The 9,410-nt window shown below is 45.6% G+C and overlaps 1 protein-coding gene across 7 annotated transcripts in view; it reads left to right on the top strand.

Moving 5' to 3' along the window:
- Positions 1-5,898: 5,898 nt before the first annotated feature.
- The window catches only part of MAPK4 (mitogen-activated protein kinase 4), a 241,106-nt gene continuing 237,594 nt past the window's right edge, over positions 5,899-9,410 (top strand). For all 7 annotated transcript variants that reach the window (XM_069104223.1, XM_069104190.1, XM_069104219.1 and 4 more), the window contains exon 1: positions 5,899-6,203. The gene's annotated coding sequence lies outside the window, so the exon portion shown is untranslated. The remainder of the gene's footprint in view (positions 6,204-9,410) is intronic.

The raw sequence follows: 9,410 nt of genomic DNA, 5'->3' as shown, positions 1-9,410 counted from the left end.
TAGCTGTTACTATGTACGATGTTCTCCCAGTTCTATTCACTTCGGTCAGCATCAGTTCATATAAGCCTTTCCAAGTTTTTCTGAAGTCCACCTACTCCTCATTTCTTATTCCATTACATTTGTATACCACAACTTGTTCAGCCATTCCCCAATTAATGGGCACTTCCTCAATTTCTAATTTTTGGTCACTAAATGTTTCCCAATCCCTGTTATCCAGTAGCACAATTCCAAATAGAAGCAATCTTGCTCAATGGCTTTTTCTTGCATCCTTATCCACATATAATTCAGCCCTACTCCTTACCAGACCCAGTTCAGTGGGTCACTGGAGATCTTGGCAATGAAAGGTTGCAGGGTGTAGTGTATAGGATACTACCCTTAGAGTCAGAAAGATCTAGGTTCAGATTCTGCCTCAGACACTTACTATTTAGTGAAGTCACTTAGCCTCTCTGTACCTCAGTGTCTTCATCTGTAAAATGAGGGGGTTGAACTTGATAGCTCTAAAGTCATTTTTGGCTCTACATCTATGAATCTATGGATTCATAGGATCCTATGAAGGCCTCCCAACCCACCCCCTACCTTCCACAGACATTTTCAAACTTTTCCTCCAACATTCTACTTCCTTAATTTAACTGAATCCAAAATTTCTCCTGAGGACATCACATCCATCTCTTGTTTCCCACTCTATTGGAGACCACTCCTCCCAATACCCTTACACCATTGCTGGGATTTGCTCCCAGGTTTCTCACTTGGTTTGCTCCTTGCTTCTCACTTCTGCTTCTAATAGAAGCAGTTTTTCCTGTTCTTTAAAATTTACAGAGTCTGATTATTCCACTCTCTCCTCAATCTCCTAAACTCCAGGTTAATCTCTTAACTTTCTCAGTAACCTTAGAATCTAGTTTACCATCTTCCTCTCCAGTCCTTGCTAATATCCTTGGGATTTATTAATATTTTGTTTATGGTACTCTTCTTCTGTGAGAGGTACTTACAATGATTCTCTTTCCCTCCTCAACTATACCTCCTCGAAGGCTTTCAGGGTCAGAGAGTACTTGAGTTCTGAAGAAATATTACCAGGGGTCCTTGAGAAAAGATGCATGTCTTTGTCTGGGCACAGGACTTCCAAGGTGAAAGGTGGAGAAATGGAGGGCACAGGGAGGGAGAATTTCTTTCCATGCATTGGTCTATTTGTGCCTCGTTAAAAAAAAAAAACAAAACAGGGGCGGCCAGGTGGCTCAGCAAGTAAGAGCACCGGCTCCAGTGTCGGGATGACCTGGATCAAGTCCGGGCTCAGATGCTCAGCACCACACCCAGAAATAATAACTGGCCGTGTAACCTTGAGCAAGTTACTTAACCCCAATTGCTTTTAAAAAAAAATTAAAAAAAAAAAACAACTTCTATTTTCCATTAGTAGAGAAGCCAGGAGGTATGAGCAATGAGTGAGACTATGTTCAGCTAAACTGATGGGGACAAGCTGAGAAAGAATAGTAATAGCATTTTGTGGGACAGGGTCATGGCACCTGCTGTTAGTAGAATGATTGGTGAGAATTCTGAGGGTGGATTTCATGAGAAGAAGAAACATTTTTCTCCCTCCACTCAAAGATATGTATTAAGTCCCCAAACTTTAGTGCTTAATTCTAGATTGAAAGCCAGTGATAATAGAATTCTATCCTGATCAGGGAATGAAGAAATAGAGATGTTTGGTACTTTTTATACAGTACAACATGATTACTGCTGCAAGGTGGCACAGTGAACAGAGTACTAGACCTGAAAGAACTCAGAAACACCTGAATTCAAATCTGTACTTGGATACTTTCTAGCTGTGTGACCCTGGACAAATCACTTACTCCCATTTGCCTCAGTTTCCTCACCTGTCAAATTAACTGGAGAAGGAAATGACAAACCACCCCAGTATCTTTGCCAAGAAAACCCCAAATGGGGTCACAAAGAGTCAGACAGACTGAAACAATTCTCAAACCCACCATCTGCTTTTTCTACTCCTGGGTTACTAAGTATCGCTAGAAATGGTCATGAAACTGTGTTACATAAATGTTATGTAGCATTTATGTTACCTAACCTCAGCTGGCCTTTCACTACTACTTGGAAATCTTTTTATTTTGCACTTTTTGCTTCCCCCTTAATGTATCATATCAAATGCTCCAAAGTTTTTATTCTCTCTTCACCCGTCCCCTACTCTCCTCTCCCTATTTGTACCTTTACCCTTTAACTTTGTAGTAAATGACTTAAAATCCTAGTTCATTGAGAAGACTGTGGCCATCTGATGGGAATTCCTTCAGATTCTCTCCTCAGCATCCCTCAAAATCTTTCAGTGCCATTACCCTTTCTTTCTTTATTCCCTCTTGTCCCAAAGGAAGATGTGTGCCTACAGCTTCTAAAATGTAACTTTCTGCTTATACCTTTGATTGAATCTCCTCATGTCTCCTTCAAAACCTTGTTCTATCACTCATTCTCTCTCTTTCAGGAAATTGGCTCTTAATCAATCTTTTTTTTTGTTTTTTGCCTTTTTGGAGGGCAGTTGGGGTTAAATAACTTGCCCAAGGTTACACAGCTAGTTTTTGTGGGGGGGGGGGGGGGGGGGGGGCAGTTAAGTGTCTGAGGCCGGAACCGAACTCGGGTCCTCCTGACTCCAGGCCGGCACTTTACTCACTGCTCCACCTAGCCACCCCCTCTTAATCAATCTTACAAACATATTTAGTCTCCCCAATCATAAAAAATGCCTCCCTATGGCCCTTCAAATCTGTCCCATCTCTCTTCACCCATTTATTGTCTAACTTCTTAGAAAAGTACACTGTATTCTACCATCTCAATTTTTAAATTTTCTTCTATTCCTGTCTTAATTCTTGGAAATCTGGCTTCTGTCTCCATTGCTCATCATCAAAATTGCAATGGCCTTTTCTCAGTCCTCATCCTCCATGACCTTTTTGGTAGCATTGGGCATTCATTGTTGAACACTGTTGACATTCTTCTAAATGTTCTTTCTTCTCTTGCTTTGGGCATGCTTCTTTCTCCATTGTAAAGGAAAGGTTTAGGAGTCAGGAGATTCGAGTTTGAATCTAAAGTTTATGATCAGTTTTCTCATTTTTAAGAAAATTATTTCATTATCTACTGCACATAAGTGCTATAGAAATATGAGTTATTATTAACACTGATAAATCCAACAGTTCACTAAGCATTTGTTAGGTAACTATAAGGGGTAATTCACTGTGCTAGATGATAGGGATTCATAGATCAATCTGATGTGGGTGCTATTTTCTACCTATTTTTCTAGCTATCCTATGGGGCATGGGAGAAAAAAAAACATACTGAAAAATCTCTGATACTGGGGAGAATGAAACAAAGACAAAAGAAAAGACTGAGCAATGTATTTTGAGATATTTGAGGGAAGAGAGATCAATGTCATCCAAAAGAGTCAGGAAAGTTTCAGAAGAGGTGGTATCTGAATTGGATCCTGAAGGAAGGGAGAAGAGAGTGGAAAATGAAGATGGAAAAGAGAGGAGTTCATTCCAGACTTAATCAAAGGTAAAGTTGTGAGGGTTTAGAATTATAATGATAGATGGAAGGTATTCCAAATTGTCTGGATTGTAAAATACTTAAAAGGGAGTAAAATGAAGTAAACCTGGACAGGTAGGTTGGAGCCTGATTGGGGGTGAGGATGAGATAAGAATAATCTCCATATAGGACATAGACAAATTGAGTTTGAGAAGGTGATAAGACATCTAGATGCATATCTAGAGTTCAAGGGAGAGGTTAGGACTGGAAGCTGGAAGTCATGCAGCTTCATAGCTCTAAGTAGTAAGTGCAGTGGATAGAGCACTGAACCTGGAGCCAGGAAGACCTTAGTTCAAAGCCAGCATCAGACACTTGCTAGCTGCGTGACCCTGGGCAAGTCACTTAATCTTGTTTGCCTCAGTTTCTCTATCTGTAAAATGGGGATAATACTAGCATCTACCTCCCAGGGTTGGGAGGTATCATCTGTGAGGATAACCTGAGATAACAAGCTTAGCACAGAGCCTACCACATAGTAATCACTATATAAATGTTGGCCACAATTATTATTATTACCTAGCTCCATAGTTCTAAGTAATTGTAGTAGTAGATAGAGTACTGGGCCTGGCATCAGAAAGACCTGAGTTCAAATCTGTCACCTACTTCCCAGTGTCTGGCACACAGTAGGTGCTATGTAAATGTTTATTCCCTTCCCATCCCTTCTCCCCTTCTTGCTTCAATATTTATGTCAGAGGAATTACCTTTCTATTCCCTCTACCATATGTGAAACTCTGGTGTTTATCTTTGACTCTTCCCTTTCCCTCAACTCTCATGACTAATCAAACACCAAGTCATTTCTGTCCTAGCTCTGAAACATCTCTCATCCATCCCTCCTTTCTCTGGTATACAAACTTCCTGGTACGGGGTCTACCTGCACGTTTACAATGGCAACCAATACAATAGCAATCCTCTGTCTCCTTTTCTTCAAATCTGATCAGATCATATCCCCCTCACCCTCCAAAAGCTTCAAGTTCAAGCTTTAGTTTGTCATTCAAGGCTCTCCACAATCTGGTACTGCTCTACCTTTCCAAGTCTCATCTCTTACCACTTCTCTCTAAAAGCTATCCAGCCAAGTTGGACATCTTCGTTCTTCCATACCACGTACTTTCTTGAGTAGATAGATGCCTTTGCTCACTATGTTCCCAATGCCTAGAAGTCCAGCCTCCATCCTGCATCCTCCCTACCTCCTACCTGGTCTTTAAAGCTCAAGTTTTAAAGCTAGCGCTACCGGCTGCAAGAAGCCCTTCCTAAGAATCCACCTTCCTGGCACAGCAGATGGGGCGCTGGAGCTGGAGTTAGAAGACCTGAGTTCAATCCTGCCTCGGATGTTAGCTGTGTGACCCTAAACGAGTCGCTTATACCCTTTTTGAGCTTCAGTTTCTTCATCTTTAACAACAAAAAAGAAACAAATTTCACTGGAGGATGGTCTGTGTAAGCATGCAGAGCGCTCTCGGAGCAGCCAGTTTACTCGGGAATTGTGGAGTAATGGTCAGAGAGTCGGAAGACTGAGTGGGGCATAATCCAAATTCAGAACAGCCCAGTAAGGGGATTGGACTCCATAGCCCCTGAGATCCCTTCCTGGTCTAATCTAAGCTGCTGGGATTTTCTGTATTCACTTCTCTAGGGATTTGTGTACGTGCCACGTTCCTTTGCTTCTGTGCAAGCGTCATGAGGGCAGGCTCAGCGTCTTGTCCCAACTTTGTTTCTCCTATCATAGTGAGTGCTCCGTCTACAGAAGTGGTTTGTTCAATTAAATCGAAGCCTCTCTCGCAGGGAGGAGACCTGATTCCCCCTTATGGGTCCTCCCCCCCTCTCGGGGGGCCCAGATCTGGGGGTAGAGGGTGGGGCAGGCGGAGCCAGCCGAGCAGGGGCGCGTCGGGGGTGGGATGGGGTGGGGTGGGTGATCATTGAAAGTGTGCAGACCACTGTCCGAGAGTCAGTGGAAGGTCAAAGAATTGGAAGGCAAATTGGGGCATAGTCCAAATCCAGAAGAAGCCAGCACCCCTCCTGACATCCCGGGGCGAGGGGTTGGAGAGAGGGCGCAGGAGGGAGCAGAGTCTGCTTCACCTGCTCCTGCTTTAGTCCTGGGCCACTGAACCAGCCAGTCCTTGGAGCCTCCTGGGAGCGCCTTCGCAGCTGGCGGCGCAGAAGCAGGGCCAGGGCCAGGACCCAGCGCTGCTACAGCCGCCTCCTGGTCCAGCTGTGCTTCCCCTCCGCGAACCCCGCGGCGCGGCGCGGCGCGGCGCGGCCACAGCTGCAGCAGGTGGGCCCCCCTCCCGCAGGGTGACTGACGGCGGCGGCGGAGGCGGGGCCCGAGCCCGGGGCGGAGCTGGGAGGAGAACGGGCCCGGCGCAGGGGGGAGGAGGAGGAGGAGGAGGAGGAGAGAAAAAAGAAGAAGGAGGAGGAGGAGAGAAAGAGAGAAGCAGAAGGGGAAGGCGGACTCCCGCACGGACGGAGCTAGCTCTAGCTGTCTAAGCAGCGGTCCAAGCTCCGGGGTTCGCCCAAGCCTCGAAGGGTCAGCGGCGAAGGCAGCAGCAGAGGCAGAGGAGCAGACAAAGGCGCCGCCGCCGCCGCCGCCGCCGCCGCCGGCTGGCTAGCTCTCCTGCGGGAGCGAACCTGGGCAGCTATCGGGGGCTCTCTGGGTAAGTGGCTTTTCTCTCCGCTAGCTTGCTTTCTTCTCTATAGTTGTTGCTTGCTCAGGAGTTCAGGGCAGGTTCCCCGCGCTGCCCCTGGCCCCGGAGAAGAGAGAAAGAAACGCTAGCTACCCTTCGCCCTGCCAGCCCCAGCCTCCCCCAGCCCGATCCCCCGAGGAAGTTCCCCGTGGGTCCCACGGAGAGAGGGATGCCTCTAGGGTACCGCAGCACCGACCCCTTTATGGGCAGCCTCGACTCGGGGGTCTGACCCAGAATGAGATTAGGTGATATGAATGGAATGGTTGCTCTTGATGAGTGAGTGTGTGTGTGTGTGTGTGTGTGTGTGTGTGTGTGTGTGTGTGTGATTAGCGGACTAGATCCGGAAGGAGGAAAGCCGGGTTCTCAGAGGGTCACATAAGGTTCTTAAGGCTGCATGGGGGGTAATGGATATAGGTATTTCCCGATTTTGTCCCTCGATTAAATGGGCTCTGTCTGTTTCCTTGTCTTCATCCTCCTCTTTTTCCTCAAGAAAGGGTTAATTTAATAGTTCCCACTCCCACTCCAAACATACACGGTTTTTCCTTGTGTCACCAGGAAAATGGGGTCTCACAACAGAGCACAGAGCCAAGAGAGAGGTAACCTTTCTGTAGTTCCTCGTCCTCAGACTGAGTCCTTCACTCTCCCCGGGAGGGACCGTGAGGGCAAAATCTGAGTGGTTCTTTTTTGCACGAAAACTCAGTCCAATGCAGCATCTATCCACCAGCATCTTGCATTCATTGCGCCTGATTCTTAAAAGGAACCCAGAACCTGAGACAGCTTTTGCTTTTGTTCTTTCATCTACGATCCCGGGGAGGAAAGGTGTTAGGTAGCCCGGGGATTGTCACAAGATCCCTTTGGAGGTGGGGAGAGAGGAGATGTAAGGGGAATGTAAGGGAGAGGTCAGCGCTTTCCCGGTCTCTGGAAACGGAGAAGTGGATTTAGCTGTGCTGCTCAGAAATGTTCTTGGGACCCATGCAGTTTATCTTGAATTTGTTCATGAATTGGAGCATTTATCAGGCTGCTGCCTCTCACTCCATCATGTGCCTCTTCAAATGCACTCACAAGCTTCACCCTCCCAAGAAGTCAATTCCATTCACACATATTTGCAAGTGACTTTCTTAATGTAACCTCCCTGCCCGTCATTTAAGCTTACTACTCTAACTTTCTCCTAAATTCAGCAAACATTTATCCCTGCCCATTTGGTGCAGGGAACCTCTAGAACGGGGAATGTTCCTTTAGCTAGCTTTGGCAGGGAAGGGAAGAGATATACATGGTTTAGTGTCTTTTGGCTTATATCCATTTCTCCCCTCCCTCTTCTGTCCCCAACTAAATATCAAGCCCTGCCTGTGTAAGAAGTCTGAGAAAAAGGGACAGCCAAGCGTCTAAGCTTTTTGAACTCTTTATTGCATGGTGTAGGAAAAAAGCTGTAACCATCTGTTTCTCCTTGCTGAAGACAAAGTGAGAGGAAATGTGCCTAAGATGAAGAGTGAGGGATTTTGGTTAGACACAAGGAGGTTAGACCTAAGATAAGCAGCAAGGTAGAATTGAAATAGCTCTTGGCTAAGAATCAAGAGACTGGCCTTGTAGTTCTGATTTGGGCCCAGACTCACTGGCCAAATGGCTTTGCCCTTCCAGGCCCCAACTTTCCTCTGGTGTCAAAAGAAGGAGTTGAGCTAGAGGTTTCTAAAGGTCCCTTTCAGTTCTGATAGTTTATGCAGCTGGTGCAGTGGGAAGAACCTGAACTTGGAGTCATAAGACTTGAATTCACATTTTGGTTTTGCTGCTTATTTAATACCTGTGTGACCTTGAGCAAGTCACTTAGCCTCTTGGGGCCTCAGTTTCCTCATCTGTAAAGTGGGGGGGGGGTTGGGCTAGATGACCTCTGATGTCCCTTCCAGCCTTGCGACCATGATCCTATGATTCTAATGATCTGATTCTCATTAGACAATGGAATAGGTCGCCAAAGAAGCTAATGGCATTTGCAGTCACTCCAGAATTATGTCTTTAGTTAACACAATGTGCCAGAGCAATAGGGTAGGCAGAGTGAGGGATGCAACCTCTATCCCTAGCCTGAAAGAATTGATCCTTACACCAAGCCTTCCATCCCATCAAAATATGCTCTGAAAAGGGTCTGGTATTTATAGCAGGGCATGTATTTAAATGACTCCCCCATGCATTTATGCTTGGGCAGTTTGCATTTTAGGAAAGGTTTTGACCTCTTTTTAAGGAGCTCTGAGCATCAGCAGGCAGGTGAGGGGAGATGTTTCTGGGAGCTGAGTACCCTCTCAAAATCACATAGCCACTTCTTCAGTCCTACCTGACCAGGTCCCTTTTAGCCTTTGAATTCTAGAAAAAGTTGTGACACTTTGCCATTTTTCTTCATTATGTTGTAACTAAATTGAGCCTTCTTGTGTTTTTGGTCAGGTGTCAACTTCAGAATCACATTCTTGGTTTTAAAGCATAGAAGGGAACATTCTCACAGGGAGAACCTTAACTCCTCTCTAGGTCCAAAGAGGAAATCTATTCTCTTATTACTTGATCCATTCCGTGGCAAGATCCTTATAAAAGGGAGGGAGATGCCATGTATTTTGGTTTTCAAACTGATCTAGTAAGGGTTGTTATGTTGGGGTGTGTGTGTGTGTGTGTGTGTGTGTGTGTGTGTTAATCACCATTTGGGTTGATTTATACACAAGGGATATTGGCTGCTGATTTCTCCCTGCCCAGGCTCACAGCAGCTACACTTGATAGGCAGCAGAATTTCCCCCAGCCTGCTGCTTTTAAGCATCTGCTAATGGGCTAATGAGTAGCAAAGGGAAAAGAAACAGGGACTTAAGGGGGATCTCTTTCTATCAGCAGCTGCTTAAGCAGCAGGTCAGGGGAAGCTCTTGTGTCAGTAAGTGGCAAGTGAGAGGAACTTCTGGAGGACAGACCTGTGAGGGAAGTCAGTGACAATCTGGAATTGTTAATCACAGTATTCAGGGTGACCTCTATCCCTGGTTGACTTCTTTGCTACAATGTGTGATAAGTATTCTTATAGTTTCTAGCTCCTTCTTCCTGTCAACCAATAGCACCCCTGTAGGACATAACTCCAAAGATAGCATACAAGACAATTTAAAGAATTAGGAAATGAAACTCATTAAGTATATAGATTCTTTTAATGGGACGAAGCTGCAGCTT

The sequence above is a fragment of the Petaurus breviceps genome, unplaced genomic scaffold (assembly GCF_028583685.1).
Source record: "Petaurus breviceps papuanus isolate PSGF00001 unplaced genomic scaffold, PetGlider_PUasm1.0 131, whole genome shotgun sequence".
Classification (NCBI taxonomy): Eukaryota; Metazoa; Chordata; class Mammalia; order Diprotodontia; family Petauridae; genus Petaurus; species Petaurus breviceps.
This window is presented reverse-complemented; position numbering and strand designations above follow the sequence as displayed.